At 52.3% G+C, this 19,593-nt stretch overlaps 1 long non-coding RNA gene and 1 other non-coding gene across 6 annotated transcripts; both read right to left on the reverse strand.

The window, feature by feature from the left end:
- Positions 1–1,029: 1,029 nt before the first annotated feature.
- On the reverse strand, positions 1,030–17,873 carry LOC114216130 (uncharacterized). 5 transcript variants are annotated; one of them, XR_003610711.2, is made up of 6 exons: positions 17,803–17,873; positions 17,392–17,511; positions 15,392–15,497; positions 15,163–15,254; positions 14,131–14,370; positions 1,030–1,376 (listed from the first exon to the last, which is right to left on the reverse strand). It is a non-coding gene; the product is annotated as an uncharacterized LOC114216130 (long non-coding RNA). The 5 variants fall into 5 exon arrangements; XR_003610710.2 differs by lacking the exon at positions 15,392–15,497; XR_003610709.2 differs by having other exon boundaries at positions 15,163–15,497.
- LOC114216343 (small Cajal body-specific RNA 16) lies at positions 17,169–17,355 on the reverse strand. Its single transcript, XR_003610765.1, has one exon.
- Positions 17,874–19,593: the final 1,720 nt, after the last annotated feature.

A 19,593-nucleotide genomic window follows, 5' to 3' on the forward strand; every position in this document is an offset into this window, starting at 1 on the left:
ATCCCGTCTGTTGCTGCAGGTGCGTTTTGGGTGCATTCAGCCTGTGACCCAGAAGGTACCCAAGAGCAGGTGTGTGGCAGGGAAGGCAAGGGGTTGAGGCGGAAGAAACCCGTGCCCGCTGTGCACTCCGAGGTTCTGTGAGGAGGGGTAGCGCTGCCCCATCTTGGACACGGGGGAAATGACCAGGTCACCTTGCTTGGAGAAGGAACATCTAGGGATCGTAATTTGTTTGTTTCACCTATTTAAAAAAAAATCCATTGTGAAGCATCCTTTTATTTCAACATCTGAACTTTAAAGTTGGATCAAGGGGCACTGGGGTGGTTCAGTCGTTGGGTGTCTGCCTCTGGCTCAGGTCATGGTCCCAGGGTCCAGGGATTGAGCCCTGCATCGGGCTCCCTGCTCGGCGGGAAGCCTGTTTCTCCCTCTCCCACTCTCCCTGCTTGTGTTCTCTCTCTTACTGTCTCTCTCTCTGTGTCAAATAAATAAATAAAATCTTCTGGAAAAAAATAAAGTTGGATCAAAATTTTAAGCAGAAAAATCTGTTTTTCTGGATAAGAAGATTGTTCTGCAGGCCTGGAAAGAGCATGTGAGTTTCCAAGGGGAGTGACAACAGGTGGTGGTCCCCTCGAGGCTTAAGTGGTTTTTATTTTTGTTTTTTTTTTTAAGATTTATTTATTTATTTGAGAGAAAGAGAGTGAGAGAGAGCATGAGTAGGGGGAGGGGCAGAGGGAGCAGCAGACTCCCCACTAAGCAGGGAGCCCGACCTGGGGCTCAATCCCAGGACCCCTAGATCATGACCCGAGCCCAAGGCAAACACCCAACCGACTGAGCCGCCCAGATGCCCCTCAAGTGCTTTTAATTCATCTTTTTGAATGTACACCATCAGGAGCTCAACACAGGGCTCAATCCCACAACCCTGAGATCATGACCTGAGCCGAAACCAAGAGTCTGAAGTTTAACCAACTAAGGTACCCAGGGGCCCCTGCACATATATTTTCAACCGAGAAAACAGGACCATACTACTGTACATTATATTTTTAAGTAATTTTTTATTAAAGTATAGCATTCAAGCAAAATCACAGATCCTCAGCAAACGGGTGGGTATCTCGGAGAGATGCACCTGCGTGACCACAGCCCCAGCCAAGAGCTCTCCCATGACCACCCCCCAGAGGTCCCTCACCCTCTTCCCAGTCACCCACGTCCCAGAGGGAACCTCTTCTACACCACAGTCTAGGGTTCCTGTCCGTGACCTTCACAGATGAAATCACACCATTTGCACACGGTATGCTTCCTTTTCTACGGAGCGACCCTTCACACACAGCGAAGAGCCCAAACTCGAGGCGTGTTTTCACGTTTGCACACGCTGATGAACTGTCCTGAGAAGGGAAAGGTAAGGATCAGGTCCCGCAAGTGCCCTCCCTCCCCAGAAAAACCGGTTTTCTGACCTCCTGTCACCACACAGCAACTTTTGTCTGATTTGGGACTTCATGTCAATGGAATCCCACAGTTCTTGGAAACCTTTTCCTCACTCACCACAATACCAGGAGCTCCTTTCCAACTGTACAGCCCTCCCACAATCTGTTTACTGGATCGCCCCTTTCTGTCTCTGGTTGCTTCCAATTTCTGATTAATTTTGAGAGCAAAGTATCTGAGACACATCAGGCTTCTCTGAGTCACAGAGGCGGGCCTGCCAGTGGTCAAAATTGACACACTCACAGGGCCGGGTTCTTGCGCTTGGATATCACCCCCCTCCCCCCAACCCACCCCCCTACCCCGCACCCGCCCCCCTCCCGCCAGGGCAAGCAGCAGGTCCAGTCACTTCCCCTTCCGGAACTGATAGGAGGGAGACTGTCCCCCGCTGAAACAATTGTTCTCTCAGGCTACTGCCTGTCCCTGCAGCCGGGCAACCGAGGAGGCCTTTCCTCCCGGAGCTCGGTCAGCCAATCTATTTACTCCAGTGGGTAAATCACTGTGCAGAGCTTCGGGTTCCAAGACAGGAACTTTTCTCAAGGGTGCTTTGGAAGACAAAGAATGTTCCTGAATGCAAACCAAGTAAACAAGTCCACACCTCTCTTCTGGGTAACTGGACAAAAGTTAAAACCAAAGCAGTTTGCCTGCTGTTGGTTCCAACTATTGTGTTTGCCCAGAAAGTACGGAATTAGGAAGCACGGGGGAGCCCAGCATATTCCAAGGAAAATGTTTGCAAGCTGACAAATCATGATGAAGTATGACGCCACTTTCAAAAACTGTGCATATTGGGAGATCAGCATTTCATGCCTTCAGTGAATGTAGCGGTAACAGTGGGCTACTGGGTGGTGAACTGAGCGCTGGAAGCAGGTGGCTGCTGAGTACTTGCAGATTATTTTGTTCCTTGTACAGTATGTGAAGAGCGGTGCACGCTTCTGGTGCAGGATGTGGATGTAGAACGTAAACGCCACAGAAAAGTAAATGGAAAGTATAGCTTTGAATAGTGAGTTTTAGTTCTTTCTCCTTCAGAGGGAAGCTCTTAAAAACTCTGCTCAAACACCCTTTGTGACAGTGTCACAGAATTTTTTTCTTGGGATGACCACAGTTCTAACAGAACTGGGATGACAACTCATTTGGGATAGGAAATGCCATGATGCACACGATAATCTATAAAACTGGGGTCCCCTCCCTCTGGCCCCCGTCATGTCCCGGGGGGAAGAGCGAGAGCCGCCTGGCACCAGGCCGCCCTCCCTGCCTGTGTCCAAGATGCACAGGCGACCCGGCTGCAGGCCTCGGGCTGTCCTGACACCTCAACTGGGCAGCTGGGGACTCGGGCTGAGGGTGCAGGGACAGCTGGGCCATGCAGGCTGCGTCACCACCAGATCCCACTGCATGCTGAGCCAACGGGCTGGAGGAAAACTGCAGAAGCGGGCGGACGTGTGGAAGGGTGTGCGGGGAGGGGGCTGAAAACAATGACATAAATCTCAACCCCACATTGTCCCCTTCAGACACTGTGGAATGGAACCCATCAGCAAAGGCCCCTTGTCATGGGGACGTTCAGGGGTTGCTGACAGAGCTCAAACACTCCAATATAGCCAAGTTCCAAAACCACTCCACCATTCGCTTGTGTAGAACCTTTAGAACTTCTAGATCTCGGGGTGCCTGGGTGGCTCAGTTGATTGAGTGTCTGACTCTTGGTTTCAGCTCAGGTCATGGCCTCAGGGTTGTGGCATCAAGCCCTGTGTAGGGCTCTGCACTCAGTGAGGGGCCTACTTGGGATTCTCTCCCTCTCCCTCTGCCCCTCCCCCCCGAAATAAATTAATGAATATTAAAATAAAAGGACTTCTATTTTTTTTAAAGATTTTATTTATTTGAGAGAGAGAGAACGAGTGGGGGTGGGGAGCAGCAGAGGGAGAAAGAGAAGCAGACTCCCCGCTGAGCAGGGAGCCCGATGCGGGGCTGGATCCCAGGACCCCAAGATGACGACCTGAGCCTAACCGACTGAGCCACCCAGGTGCCCTAAAAAGGACTTCTAGGACCTCTGTAAGATTAGTCCGGGTGCCACTGTTGCCAGAAGGTCAGGAAGAGCCCCTCTCACGGTGCTCAGTGCTGACGGGCCACCCGGACTGTGGTACCCGCTGTGTGCGTCGCGGGAGGGACTTCTGGGCCGCCCCGCAGGCTTCCCGCGTTCTCACCCTCTCCCCTCTCCCTTGTGCTCATTAACGGAGTCTGACCGAGAATGGAAATACATAATAGATATTTTGTATTTCTCATACTTGTAATTATTTCTATTTCGTTAGCTTAAAAGCGGCCGAGTGAGACCCTTCACTGCCTGGCGCTGTGGGGCTCAGGTGTGGCCCAGCCGTGGGCCTCTGGCAGTGGCCGTCCCTGGCGCTGTGGGGCTCAGGTGTGGCCCAGCCGTGGGCCTCTGGCAGTGGCCGTCCCTGGCGCTGTGGGGCTCAGGTGTGGCCCAGCCGTGGGCCTCTGGCAGTGGCCGTCCCTGGCGCTGTGGGCTCAGGTGTGGCCCAGCCGTGGGCCTCTGGCAGTGGCCGCCCCCCTGCCGCCGTCCCCCTATCTAGAAGGTGCAGAGAAGAACCATTCGGCCTCAGAAACCTGTTGTTCGAAGGTGCAGTAAATGAGATGAAGGTGAAGCGTCAGGCCCAGCCCCTCGGGGGGTAAGGGGTCCTGAGGTGGAAGCTACTTTCTGCTTGTTCTGGCCCCTGGGGGTCTACGGGGTGCTGGGCCACATGAAGAAGACCCCTCATCACTGCCCCAGAATCTGAAGGCATGGAAGCTCCACGGTGGGCAGCTGGTTTTCTCCAGGACAGAAGGGACTCCTTCCTGGTAAATCACAGCCCAGGGGGCATTAGTGAGTGCCCGTAGGTGACAGGCGGACGCCTGCTCCCGGAGCACTGCAGACCAGGTGGGCGGACGCAGATGCTCACGGGCAGTCAGCTGCCGGGTGAGGCGAGGGCGCAGCAAGGGGAAGCTGCCGGGGACTGGAGGCTAGGCTGGGGGGCGGCTTCTTGTCTGACTCTAGAGCAGACCTGAGTCATTTCAACTTCCCCTCACTTGGGAGGAGGTAAGTGGAGAATTTCCTTGACGCCCAACAAAATTAGATAAGAAGAAAGCCAGTGAACGGGCCCAGAGTAAGAGGGGTGGTTTTTTGGTTTTTGGTGGGTTTTTGGGGGGGTACTGTTTGATTTTCTGAACTCCCTTATCTGCCTAAACGCAGAGCCTCCTGAAAGAGTTCAAGTGTCAGGGCGCCTGGGTGGCTCAGAAGGTCAAGCGTCTGCCTTCGGCTCAGGTCATGATCTCAGGGCTCTGGGATGGAGCCCCACGTCGGGCTCCCAGCTCAGTGGGGAATCTGTTTCTCCCTCTCTCAAATAAATAAATAGAATCTTTAAAAGAAGAATTCAAGTGTCATAAATGCCCTCCCCAGGCTGGGACTGCAAGCCGAGAAGACGGACTCCTACCAGCAGAGAAGAGCAGTCCACATCCAGACGAGAAATCAGCCTTGTCAAGGAACTACCACATCTACCACCTATTCCAAAGGCTCACTCACCTCTCCTAAAAGTCTTGCTTTCCTGCACGCGTCCGTCTCCCCTCCCCTCCCCTCCCCTTCTTAAGATGGTAGATGAGCTCTCAATTCTAAGCTTCCTCTAGGCACGTTTCTGTGAACTCCACTACAAATCTGCCTTTTTCTTGCTAAACTGTCTTTGTCAGTTTAATCTGCAGGCCTCCAAAGAAAGCACCTAAGAGGGTAGAGGAGTTCACACCTCTCTACTACTAGTAAAGAAAAAAACATGCAAGGAGACTTGTTAAGGATGGTGAGGCAGCTCCCTCCAGGACCCTCACGATGGGCTGATGGGCGGAGGGACCGTGTGCTGGGATTTACAGTGGGGGAGAGAGATTGGGCTCGACTCCGAGCGCAGCGGGGACAGGCAGGAATTTATAGCCAGGGAGCACGGGAGCGGAGCAGTGAATGGAAAATCACTAAGAGGAAACGTAGAGGGTAAGGGGGCTTCTGGCTAAACTGACCTAGCGGGATCCTCGCTGAAGGCCAGCCAGGGTGTGAGGCATCACCCAGGGGCCACTGGAGGATGAGGAACCTGGTCAGACATCTGGGAAGCAGAGGGGGCTTCTGGTGAAGCTGACTTAGCAAGGTTCTTGCTAAAACTGGATTTTATAAGGAAGCGCATGGACAGGCCTAGGAGACGGTCTAGGAGCCTGACTGAAGTTTGGTCAACAGCCCTGGATAACAAAACTCTCCACAAAGGGAGAAGAAAGCAATGAATGATAAGCGTTCAACCACAACATGAGGAGCACCCCACGAAACCCACTGAAGGAACCAAAACACAGAAAACATGATCCGTGATAGAGCTAAGCAGCTGCAGCGAGACAATGGGTCCTCGTGTAGGTTTGCAATTAGTCAGGTGACAGTGGAGTGGGGCTGTCCCCTCCCAGGACACTGACAGCATTATCCTCCTCACATTTCAAAGAGGAGGCTCTCTGGTCCTAGGGAAGACATTCCTGAGTTGTGAGATGGGCCAGAGACTAATTTAGCCACGGAACAGAGTAGCATACTTGTGAGAAGGGCAGAGAAAGAAAGGCTGAGAGCAAAGGGAGGAGGGGGAAGGCTCTTCCGTTGTTTCTGTACTTTTAAACAATGGCTTATTTTTACAGGGTCTCAGATCCTTTTTTTTTTAATTGAGATATAATTGGCATATAACATTATATGAGTTTCAGGTGTCCAGCACCATGATTCAATATTTGTATATATTGCAAAATGATCACCACACCTGTCACTCTTCCCTGGTTTTCAACAGGGAGAACAAGACCTCCAACTTTTTGTTTGTATTTGTCCTTTCACGCAGTACAGGATTCCTGAAGCCAGACTCCAGAATCACCAGGAATGTCCTGGAATTTTTTTTTCCAGCTGCTTTTAATCACCCATGTTCTCTGAGACCAGGGAACGAGGACCACCGACAGCAGCTGGGTGTGCGGCTGCTCCTCCTCGCCTGAGATTCCCAGACCTCGCTGGTGTGCCTGGCCCGCCGGAAGTGACAGAACCACCCATACGGCTGGCACACGGGGCTCACGCTTTTCCCGTGGGAAGTCGAGTTCCCAAATGTGACACTTCTGGCATCAGCTCTGGATTAGACATATCTAATCACATCCTGGAAGGAAGGAGGACAATTCACTGATGACGCACCTGGTTCCTCAGCTGGGAAGAGTAGGGGGGACACGAGGCATTACAGCACTGTTTGATCGCTGCCAGGAGGCGGCTGTGGACAGGCCCATCTATCAATGTCAAATTTTTTGCAAATTGTGATGGACTTTGCCAACTTATATATGAAGGTCAAATCTTGGTTTCTGCTCCAGAACCAGGTGGGAGACCTTGAACAAGTTGCTGAATCTGAGCATCCGCTGCTGGGCTTCCCATCTATCTCCTGCTGTTACTGAGAGCTAAATAAAACCAAACATGGATGATGCTCACCAAAAGGCATGGGGCGCTCGTGAAAGCACTCAGCTGTGTTCACTCCTTGAGCAGCAACTTGAAGCATTTCCACTGGAAGGAAGCGCCAGTCCACAGGCACGTGTCTGCCTCACGTGGCCTGTGGGCCCAGCCTCTGCTCAGAGAACGTGTGTTGACACGAGTCAAAATGGCTATGAAGGGGAGAACAGACCCCCAAATATGTCTCTTTGGCATATTACTTTAAACTGGTTATTTTTAAGAAACTGCAGTGACAGGAGAAGCTCTTACCCTTTAGTAAGAGACATTTCTTTCTGAGGGAAGTCTCCATGTGTGCGGGTGTCTCCTGAGGTCTCTGGAAACTCATCAGTGGAGGTGTGAACTTAAACCCTCACAACACCCTCACCTTGTTCTCGGTGCTTTTCCTGATCACCTCCACAACTGACCCCCCCACCCCAACATCTCCTGTATCTTTAGCTGGAGGTGGTATTTAAGGTGATGGCTTTGGCCATTTGGGGGCGTAACTGTTTTCCTGCCATGTATATAGGAGGTATGCATGTTATTAAACTTCCGCTTTTCTCCCATTAATGTCTCATGTCAATTTAATTATCAGCCCAGCTGAAGAACTGCAAAGGGCAGAAGGAAACCTCTTCCACCCCTGCAGCCTCACAGGGTGACCTCAGCTAACACCTTCTCTGGCCAACTCCCTCAAGCAGCAACCCTTCTGCCCCCTCCCCCACACCACTCCTCCCACAAAGGAAGTTTCCTTTTTGCCGAACTCTTCCAGGGCAGATCCCTGGTCAGAGTATCCTCCCGGGTGGGGTGCCCCGCCCCCCCACAATCATCCTTAACAAGATGGTCTGTTTCCTAAGTCTGGATCTGTTTCTTTGACACTGGGCAGCAAAATGACAGAGGCCTCAGCAGGGAGACCACTGACTTCAGAGTCAGGCAGCACCAGGTTCAGGTCCCGGGCCCACCGCTAGTTGACTCCTGCCATGTGGCCTTTGCACTTGCTGTTCCTGCCACCTGGAATGCCCTTCCCTCTTCATTCCTGGCCCACTGCTTCTTGTGATTCAGCTTTCAGTGCAGACACCACCAGTGAGGCCTTCCCTCTCCTCCAAGCCAAAGTAGGAGCCCCAACAGCACTCAAAGCAGGGACCTTCCCCAAAGGTCTCTTCTTTGTGTGTTCTATGTGATGGTTTATTTTTTTGGGAGGGGTCGTCCCTCAACTACAAAGCCTGCTCCAGGGCTGTGGTGATGGTCTTGTTCCCCCTGTATCCCCAGTGCCTAGCATGGTGCCCAAGTGTGTGACCCACATTTGTGAATGAGAAAGTGGACACTAGCCTGTGACCCTAGGCAGTCACCGGCCCTCAATGAGCCCACTCCCCCCACATAAGAGATTCAAGGAGGTAAGATTTGCAAATTTTTGGCACCTACTGGACCTGTCATAAATTTTGCTTTCTATTCTCTCTCAATTATACAATATTTCCTTTTCTCTCAAAGTTTAGAGAACATTCAAACTAACCTCAAAAGAACTAATCAAGGTTAGGTTAGGACAAAGATTCTATGTTAGAATCCTGGACCATCTCCTAGGCCTGTCTGTAAACTTCCTTATAAAATCTAGTTTTAGCAAGAACCCAGCTAAGTCAGTTTCATCAGAACCCGCAACCCCCCCACCTTCCCGGATGTGTGACCAGGTTCCTCATCCTTCACTGGCCCTGGGGTGATACCCGACACCCTGGCTGGCCTTCAGTCAGAATCCCGCTAGGTCAGTTTAGCCAGAAGCCCCCTTACCCTCGACATTTCCTCTTAGTGATTTTCCATTCGCTGCCCCGCTCCTGCTCCCTGTCCCTGCTACATTTGGAACTGAACCCCATTCTATACTGAGGTCTCTTTTCCTTTATTGCAATAGTTCAATAAAATCTGTTTTCACCACTTTAATCCAGCTCTGATTTTTGACAGCTGGGAGGTTTTAAAATTATCTTTCATGTGACTTTAGTTTTATTAGACCAACAGTAAAGAGATGCTCTTCATTGCCTCTCACCGTACCTATGGAACAGGCCTCACTGAATCCAGCTTACATATGAGGCCTCAGTGCACAGACTGTAAGAAATCATGACCACTACATGCTGTGTCGGGAAATTCTTCCTTAATATAGGGAACTGGCTCATGAATATGTATAGATACTGCTAGTAATCACAACTGGGCATGTGTCAGACAAATTAAACCTACATCCAAGTCTACCATCAATGGGAGATGTACCAAGCAACCAAAAAGTTGCTTACTCCTCAAAGTGTGGTCCCCAGACCAGCAGCACCAGGGAACTGGTGAGAAATGCAGAGTCCCAGGCCCCATCTCAGCCCCACTGCACCAGAATCTGCATTTGACAAATCCCCCAGGGGATTTCTGCACAGGTTGTTTGGGAAGCGCTGAACTAGGCAACACTTCCCTTTATGTTCTTGGAACCAAAATGCAACAAGATGCATTCTTAAGCAAGTCAGATATGATGTCTAGGTCAAAGAGAGGGTATAAAACACTGATCTAGGGGCACCTGGCTGGCTCAGTTGGTGGACTGTGTGACTCTTGACCTTGGGGTTCTGAGTTTAGAGCCCTACGTTGGGTGTAGAGATTACTTAAAATTCAAATCTAAAAAAAAAAAAAAAAAAGTCTAAACCTGGCTTGGGACAGAGCCTTTTTCTGCCTGATTAAAATTCACAGCCTCCTTCTGGGAAGACTGGCATCCCCTTGACATAATTTGTAAGGAACTTCCTGGGAAACCAGTTACCTACCCACCCAACTGTGAGGTCTTCAGCCAGGATTCTTTTTGTATTTGCCCTGACAATAATCCAACCTTTACATTTTCCTGTAAGATATAAAATTCCTAATGAAAACTGAACTTCTGAATTGGCCTTAGCGGGGCCTCTCCCTTGCACGTGACTGTAACAAAACCGTAACAACATTCTCCTAACTGCACCGTCTGAAAAGCCTTCTTTCACACATCTAAGAAACAGGCAGAATGGGTACATGACGTCATGTGGTTGACCCCGTGCAAAGGTAGAGGTAACGTGGCTGACCTTGTGTAAAGTTGGGCCTGGAAGCTATGGGCCATGTGGGAACAAGACTTAGTGACCAAAGAAAGCTCCACCAAAGAAACAGCAAGACAACTAGGGGAGAACAAGAAGGAAATGAAGAGGGTCTTGCAAGGCGAGGCCGGGGGCAGGTAAGCATCGTTACCTGCAGGACAATGCAGAATGCTGGTCCGAGCAGAATTCACACAGGATGATCGTACTGGGGGATGCGCAAGGGGAAGCGGAGGGGGTCTGTGAGTGCTTGGCCTGAATCCACCACAAAGGAAGTCGACAGGCAAGGCTTAAGATGAAGAGTCAAAAGGAAAAGCACAGGGGCGCCTGGGTGGCTCAGTCGGTTAAGCATCCGACTCTCGGCTTCAGCTCAGGTCATGACCTCAGGGTTGTGAGATCGAGCCCCGCACTGGGCTCCGCACTGGGCTCCACGCTGGGCACGGACCCTGCTTAGGATTCTCTCTGCCCCTTCCCCACCTCTCTAAAAACAAACAAAAACTTGTGCATTGTTACTTTAGGAAAAAAATTGAAAATGAAAACAAACACTAAGCAGTGCTTACACATATGTAAAAAGCAACTGGAGAAGTAACCCCTTTATTTCATTTAGATTTCTTAGTATTTCCTATTTCCTCCGTTAACTTTCAAAGGGGTGTGGCGATTGGGAACAGAGACGTAATTGGAGTGAAGGGGGTCATGGGAGCTTTGCCCATCCGTCTCCAGGACGGATGACAACAGAGTCAGTTTCAAAGGGCCACGAAAGTCGGGAGTTTGACTTTAGGAAATGTGTTCCATGGGGACAGCTGCAGGGACGGAACGTGGCTTACAGAGCCTCTAGTGGAAGTCAGTATTAAAAGCCCAAGTCCGGTTTTAACAAAGAACGTGTTGTTCAAAGAAAGTAAGAGCCTTATTTCAATTCCATACGATAATCTGAAGGTTTTGCCATTGGTGGCTGAAGGTCGAAAGCAGCATTGCGTAACTGGGACACAATTGCACAGCTGCCAGGCCCCAGACACGTGACCTCCCCCCTGGCTCACTCGGCTCCGTTTTTAATTACACTTGCAAGAAAAGAACTAGTTTTCTGCTGCAGTTGCATAATTGATCTGAAAAAAATATCGGCACGAAGAGTTGTTTTAAACAGTCATTATGTGCAACCATGTAAAACCAAAACAGGCCTCTGCCCTGTGAAGGTCAGAGGAGCATGTCCTTTCTGTTGTCCTCTTGGTAGTAATTTAAATGACACAGATCTACTCTTTGTTGCAAAAAACAAGTACACAGTTTCTACGAGGTGGCAACAGGCTAGAAAACAGACAACGGGTGAGTTCCACGACAGAGGCACACCCGCGTGCCCGGGGCCCAAGGTCCTTGCCACGCTGCCACAGGTCGTCTGCGCGGTCTCTGGCTTCATCTACAAGGTGAAAGGCACCAGGCTGTCCCAGGAACTTATATCCAAATGTCTGTTCCCAGGTCGGTTCCCTGGGGAACACCAGGGTTCCGGTTCAACAGAGCCGAGAGGGAGCCTCCCACAGTCACACCGTCCCTCTGCATAGATCAGGGATCCCCTCAACGGGCAAATCTGTTAGCGCCAAGAACAGGAAATACTTCTAATGCCAATACTCTGTTAGCAGGGTGAAACGGTCCTTAAAAGAGGAGAGGAAAAATATGAGCTACTGACTCCTACTTGGGAGTAAAAGTCAGACTTTCCTACAAGGCTCTGCAAGACCAGGCGCCCAGGCGCCTCCAACCCTCCTCAGAAAGCTGTCTTGTTCACTCACCTTCGCCGCTCCCCCTGCCTTGGATGCGCTTCCAGACTTTTGCGTGACTTCCTCTCTTCCCTTAGGATGTAGGCCCTTTCCTGACCACCCTGCCTGAAACTCACATCCTGCTCCAACCCGGCCCTGTTTTCCTTTCCTCCAGAGCACAGCCCACGCTTCTCCCCTTCTCTCGTGACTTCTGGAGTGGGAGCTCTCTGATGGCGGGGAGTTGCCTGTGCCCGGCTCCCCGGCCCAGTCTAACACGGCCAGTGGTCAGTGCTCAATTCAGCATTTTTTTTTTTTTTTAAGATTTTACTTATTTGACAGAGAGAGACACAGCAAGAGAGGGAACACAAGCAGGGTAGTGGGAGAGGGAGAAGCAGGCTTCCTGCTGAGCAGGGAGCCTCATGCGGGGCTGGATCCTAGGACCCTGGGATCATGACCTGAGCCGAAGGCAGATGCTTAATGACCGAGCCACCCAGGCGCCCCTCAATTCAGCATGTTTAATTCATCAGAGAGCAGTCAACGAGGTTCCCTTAGTACTCTACCTAAAATGACCTTTGAGACCATAACTCTCTTTTTCCCATTCAACAGCACCTTTAGAATGGACAACTGGCAGTCTAAACCACACTGGCTCTGTACAGATCTTGTTCCGTGTTGGTGTGTACCTTCAACAGCAAGTATGAGTGACATTCTCCCGGGAGATGCTTCTAAACCCTTAACACACTGTCTGGGACCTCAAGTACTGGTATGTGTTGCATGGGAGTCCTTACTGAAGAAAATCTCTCATGCCGACTAGAACAACTTGTCCCGGGAGTGTGGACGGCAAGTTGCATTAGAACATGCTCTTCTCCTCAAGTGCTGTGTCCTGTGCCTGGGTGGGGTTCAGCTCGTCCACAACACGATGAACGCTTCCCAGGAACTGTGTGCATTGGGGACCTCCTGGCAGAGTCCTAACAAGGAGCCCAACCCTGCAGATCAACCTTCTGCAGAACTTTCTGGTGAAATAAGGGCTTGGCTAAATTCAAAAACTAAAACTGGACCAAGTTACAAACGAGAACAGGGTGACTCATCAGGATTGCGTCCTCTAGTGGACAAAGAGAGAAGTTCAAAACCATGCCTGGCTCTGTTTTAGTTGGAATTTCATTCTGTTTTCAGCAACAGGCCTTTTGTGTTCCACAGCCATTTTTAACATTAAAAAAATTACTTCTTACAGACTGTGCATTTCATTCTCCACTGCTATTATTAAAAGGCCCAGCTCTTTGAAAAGACTGGACTCCTGCCTACCTCAACCGGTTCTCTCTTACATAATCCAGAGAAACAAAACCCACAAATGCTGAAGCCTATCCACGTCATATCACAGCCTATTTAGATACGTGTTTTTTGGGGGGAGCAAGCACACCATTGCTGCGCCCAGGCCAGCTGGAACCGAATGACTGAGCAGGAGACAGCTGGGGAATATTCTCCGGTACAGCCTCAGCCAAATGCAATCCCGAGCCCCTCCTGTGGGTTCTGGGCTTCCCTCCCATCACTGACGGCACTCAGCACACCGCATCAGGGTGCAGGATGGATGGAGGCTGTTGTCTTGGGGTGTGGCCCCAGAGGAAAGGGGCAGAGGTTCAAGGTTAAGCATCCACGTTGGAGCAACATCTGGAGGGGCTAGGGGCTGCCAGGGAAGACTGCAGGATCTCAGCCCACGCCCCTCTGCATCAGAGCAGTCTCTCCTTATCCATCTTTCCCATTCTCGGCAGGCTCTCCCACCCTGAGAGGTCTCAGACCGAGCCATTTGGATGCACCCGGGACACCCAGGCACCCTCCTCCATTGACGCCAATGCCAAATGAGAACAAGAGGTACCTGCACATCACCAACGACTCTATTGATATGAAGCACATCCATGTCATCATTCTCCGTGCTAGAAACACGGTGTTCCTGCTCAGGGGGGCCCAGGAGCTAATGCTTCTGATTAATCTATCGAACCAAAGGCTGAAGCAACTCACTGAGTGAAGTCTGCAGGCATAGAGCCCCACCGCTGCTCCACGACACACACCAAGGCCAGACAAGGCCCTGCCCACAGCCGCTGTGCCCAAATGGATGTTTACACTCAAGAGAAACACCGCAGAGAACAAAGCACTGAGCGGGCTCCAATCTGTTTCTTCCAGAAATACCAATATGTACAATTTCCCCCAGTATACGTATCAGGACACAATATGTTAATTTGGGCAATTATTACACTTTCTCTAAACACAAGCACGTAGAGGAGGGCAGGGCCCACACTGAGACTTACATGCTCCTCGCGAGAGGCCCAAACGTGACCACAAACGGGGTGAAAAAGCCAAGAGCCTGTAGCAAACCCACCTCAGTTCCCGGTAGCAGGCAGGACCCTCCTGTGGCCAACAGCACCTTGTACCCCAGGACCCGACGCACGGCAGCGTCCTGGAAGCTTGCAGCCAGAGACACCATGAAGTGCCCTGAAAATCCAAGAATGGGCAGCAGCCAGCTCACGGGTCTGAAGTGCTCCCGAACACGTCACCGGATTTGCTGACTCCTCACAAGCGTCCACCTTTGGGAGTCACCGTCATCATGGTCCCTGTTTTCCTAAGAAATAGGGAAGTGGCCTGCCTGAGGTCACCCAGCAGGCCAGGGGTGGAGCTGGGACGTGAAAGCCCCACACTAACCCCTCGGGTGCAGACAGTTGGGTACGTCTGCCCTTCAGTGCTGACACGCGAGCTGCCGTCTCCCGGGGTGGTCATGCCCGCCCTCCACAGCGGCGGTCTCTTGGACTATGGCTCTGTTACAAAGCCCACCGACAGCCTCCCTGGCAAGGTTTGAAGTTACACTCTTGGCTCTGCAGGCACTCGCAAGCCAGACCCTCCTGGGAGTTGAACTGGACAAGAGGAGGGTTGGGCCAGAGGATGTTAAGAGATTCACTAAGTACGTGAAAAACACAGACACAAGCAAGGAGGACAGGCAGGAACCCTGGGTGTGGCATGACTAGGTCTGAAGGTCTGGACAACCTTTCTAGGCCATGTAAAAACATACATGCCGTACCCTGTCACACACAGACAGCGTGCAATAGAGGAACCACCACTCACGTGGTTTTTCCTTTTCTCACATCAATACGCGGCGAACATTCAAAAGATAGGAAGGCCTGGGAGAACTCTCTGGACAGCCCCCACACGGGGCTAGAGACACAGGTGAGGAAGCAGGGTTGGCAGTGCCCGGCAGCTACTGGTGACCAGTTCTGAGGCCAGCAGCCACTTTCCGGGAAATTCTATTCAAAGGGAAGTCTGCACAAGGTGACCACCACCCTGAACTACACCAGCCACCCTCTTCCTCTTAGATCACAGAGACAATGGTCACCTCCCTCCACGTCCCCCCACTGCTCACACTTCCTACAGAGAACCATCAGCGGCTCAGTCTCTTCAGCTGGGAACCGTGGTACATCTCAGCAGCAGAGGTGACTCACCGCACACAGGTCCCTGGGGACGAAAACCATAAAGTGCATGAAAAAGTCTCCTTGGGGACGGACCCCTTTTATTTATATCCATACAAAACAGGGTCTTAAGCAGGTCAGCATTCAGAAGTTACATGGTTGAGTAAATGAAACCAAAGAAACCTGGAAAGTTCCAAGCCCCCAACAATTACACTTCAGGTACACGGAACCAGGCAGAAAAGAAGCCAGCACGCATTCAGCCCGCACACAGATCTTCCCGTGAACTCACCTGCAAAGAAAGTACATTTTTATCAGTTTTCACTCTACCTTAGCAAGTCTGTTAGCAGCATAAAATACCCTCCAAGATCTAGTAACTACTAACCAGAATACAACGTGGAAGGTGCCCTGCAGTGACCCCGCCCCTATCAGCCCCTCCTCCTTCCAGGTCCGCAGGCTCCATGGAGGGCTGGCCACCTTCTCTGTGGAGGCAACCACAGTGATCTCCTCCCCCCTCCCTCTCCGGGCTGTAATCTGCACACTGCCTGGGGCCTTCCTCAGAAACCTGCCGGCACAGAAGCCACAGTGAAGCTAGCCCTGAAACCCCACACCAGCCTATGTATTCCTACATCATCTTCCCTGCTTCCAGCCACATGGTTCTCCAGTTTGGCCCCAACTCAAGAGCTGCCCACATCCTCAGGCGTTTCCACCCCTCCTGCCCTTTGTCACGTGTCATCGGCTGAAAACAGCCTTTATGTCCTCACGGGGTCACATTCCATTAGGTCCTACTGAGTATGTCCCTTCCTGTGGCTCCATAGCACTTACGATGCCCACCTCTCTAGATTCTAAGCGCCCCCCGCCCCCGGCCCCACCTTAACACCAGCGACCGCTTTTCCTTCCCCTCCCCCTCCGTGCCCTTCCCCAGCACAGAGAGAACGCTTTGACCACAGCAGGCACTCTTCCATCTTCCACCATGTGCTGACGAAGGGAGGGAGCCACTTCACCAGGAGCAGGCTGCCTGCTACGTGTGAACTCCTCAGAAGATGGGGAGGTTCTCAAAAAGCAGAATTCCTCTCAGCCTTTACCCAGGAGGGGATGAGGTACAGGAGATGTAAGAGTCTCTGGGTGGCGTGATTCCAATAAAGGTGCTCCTGCGCCTCCAATACCCGCTAGGCCTGTGCTCTCCAACAGTGGCCACTGGCCACACATGGTTCTTTACATTTAAATTAAAATGAAAAAATCCAGTTCCTCAGCAGCACCAGCCACACTGCCAAGTGCTCAAGAGCCACATATGGCTTGTGGAAGCTCTAACGAACGGGGCAGATATAGACCATTTCCAACACTGCTGGGAGTTCCACTGAACGGCACTGTTCTGTACATAGTGTTGTCTTGAAATGACAGATTTCAGCACATCATCCTCTTGTTTAAAACCCAGAATGACCCCTGCATTCTTAGGAAAGACCAAAATGCTCGCGTGAGCCACAGGTCCTGTGCGGTCTGGCCCTTCTCCACCTTTTCAACTTCACCGCACAGCACTGCCCTTGCTTTTTGGGTTACAATGGTCTTCTTTCAGTTCCTCCACTGGCCACATTTGCTAGGTCGCTGGACCTTTAGCACAAGCCACCCCCCTGCCCTTCCAGAGAAGGCCACTCATCCTTCAGAGTCCAGCTCAAGGATCCCATCCTCAGGAAAGCCTCCATCACGCTCCCCATAATGTTGCTAACAGGAATGTGCTTTCCTTCAGAGTTTCGGCCACAGCTTGAATTATACCCTCTTTAGTGCAATCATTTGATCTCATCTCCCCAAGGGGCTTTAGCCCCCCGAGAACATCTCTGCACCCACTAACATTCAGTACGGTGCACCGCCCAAGTATCAATCGATATTTATGAGGTCAACTGTTTCCAGATTTTTGGAAGCCACTGCTCCCCGGTACTAACTCTAAGGGTTTTCTTTTCAGCGTGGGTCCTGTTTGCAGTATCATACATGATCATCAAACTGCTGCTAGAATGTTCACACCTGTTACTGCAAATTCAAACCCCAGGAAAAACTGCTCCCGGGAATTTACTCTAGGTCAGGGTCGGGCTGTCTGGTACAAGGCTGCACCCACAACCGGGCAGGTTCAGCAACACAGGAGCCTTCCCCCAGACCATCGGCCTTAAGACTCTTCGTCTCGGTGCCTGACGTACCTGGATCCCCCAAACTGAGCGCGCTCTGAGTGCTCTCACCGACCAGGAGGAAAGGGCCAACCGCTGCCTGCCTGCATCTAATCGCCGAGGGCTGGAAAGTTCTCGTTATCTGAGGAAACCCTGGGGAAAGAGTCACACCAGGTGCTCTAGGAAGAGGAGTCTCATCCGCCATCTACGCGCTCCCCAGACCCCCGCGCTGGTCCCGGCCGCCCGGCCGCCGAGGCTCCTCCGGCAGCAGCCGCACCTACCGCAGCCCCGCCCCGGCGTCGGAGCCTGAGTTCGGCCCAAGTCCCCTCCGCCTCCCCCGTCCGGGGCCCTGCTGCTCAGGCTGGAGCCGGTGACGGCGGAGACCCCCGCGTCACCCCGCGGGCCGGGGTGGACCACCAGCCCGACGGGAGGAGTCCCCCCCACCTTAGACACGAGGAACCACGCGCCTCCACTCGCTCCCCGCCCCTGCGCCGGAGCCGCTCTGCACACGTACTTCCGGCCGGAAGTGACGACACACCACAGAGGCGGCAGCCCAGAGGGTCGCCCTGGGCTTTGAAACTGGGTCCTCCAAGGTCGTCTTAAAGGGGCCGAAGCCGGCGGGTGCTAGTCCGCGGCGATGGGGCACCTCTTTTCGACGCTAATCCAAGTTTTGGCATGTATCGGTGCTTCATTTCTGTTTGTGACTGAATAACATCCCACGCTAATAGACAGGGCTTTTAAGGTTATGTTCCAATCAAGAGGACTGCGGAAGCGCCAAATGCCCCACTCGGGGCAGATGGCGACTCGCTCGAGCTGCCCTGCCTGCCTTCTGCTTTCTTTCTGGCCTCCCCGGCAGAGATGGCCTGAGCAGCCAGGGCAGGAGCTGCACGTCTCCTGCATTTCCTAGGTAGGAAACTGGGGCCTGGCCTCCCCAGGCTCCTCGGTCCTCAGTGTCCAGTGCCGGCCTTCCGAGAGCGGAGCCCCCTCTGACCGCAGCCCCGGGGCGGCAGGGGGCTCGCCCGGAGCCACCGGAGCCACCTCACGGAGAAGGTGAAGCCCCAGCCTCTGGCACCTGGCCTCCCCTCTCAGAACCCTCAAGGAACATCCTGAAATAGTGTGGGGTCTTGCAGGAACAGGTGACAGAAACCCAACCCGACTTATGTTAAAAAGTGGACTTATTCGTTCATGTACCCGATGTGTTCAGGGATGGAGCAGCTGCAGGGGCTCCGGAACCCCGCACCGGTGGGGTCAGGCCTCTGGGACTCCAGCTCCCCTCCGTCCTCTCCTCTCTAGCTGGTGTAGGGAGGGTGGGGGTGAGGAGCGGCACAGAGTGGACAGTTCCCAAAGGAAATCATCTGCATGGGTGAGGCCAGAGGGACAGTGGTATGGTGGATCTGGGATGAAAAGGACAATTGCTCCCATTGCTGTGCGTGCCCTAGTCCCTGGACCCTGTGAGTGTGTCACCTCACAGGGCAGAAGGGACTTTGCAGATGAGATGAAGCTAGGAACCCTGGGATGGGGAGATTGTCCTGGACTGTCCAGGTGGGCCCAATGTCATCACAAGGGTCCTTGTAAGACGGAAGCAGGAGAGTCAGAGACAGAGAGGAGACTTGCCCCTGGAAGCTGCTGAACTTGAAAGTGGGGAAAAGGGGCCATGAGCCAAGGAATGCAGTGCCCTCTAGAAGCTGGAAAGAGCAAGGAAAGTCTTCTCCTTGGAGCCTCCAGCAAGAGTCAGCCCTGCAGACACCTTGATTTGTCACCTTTGGCTACAAGGGAGTTTGCAAAGTACAGCCTTTTTTTTTTTTTTAAAGATTTTATTTACTTATTTGAGAGAGAGAGAGAACGAGAGGGAAGAGGGTCAGAGGGAGAAGCAGACTCCCTGCTGAGCAGGGAGCCCAATGCGGGACTCGATCCCGGGACTCCAGGATCACGACCTGAGCCGAAGGCAGTCGCTTAACCAACTGAGCCACCCAGGCACCCGCAAAGTACAGCCTTTTAACTAGGTGCTCCTGTTGCCGGAGGGACAGGGGCGGGGACTCTGGTCTCTGCCTCCGGTGCTGTGCAGGGTGTTTGGAGGCTCAAGGATGAAAGGGCCAGGTGACAGCTGGTGCTCAGGAAGCAATCCTTGGGGACATGGCAGATGCGCTTCTCTGTGTCTTTCTTTTCAAAATGTCCCCTCTGAATGCCGGGCACATTTATACCTGTAACAGGAACTCTGCAGATTGGCAGGGATTC

Source organism: Eumetopias jubatus, unplaced genomic scaffold (genome assembly GCF_037043125.1).
Source record: "Eumetopias jubatus isolate StellerSeaLion01/CBP00866 unplaced genomic scaffold, mEumJub1_p1.0 scaffold_10, whole genome shotgun sequence".
Taxonomy (NCBI): Eukaryota; Metazoa; Chordata; class Mammalia; order Carnivora; family Otariidae; genus Eumetopias; species Eumetopias jubatus.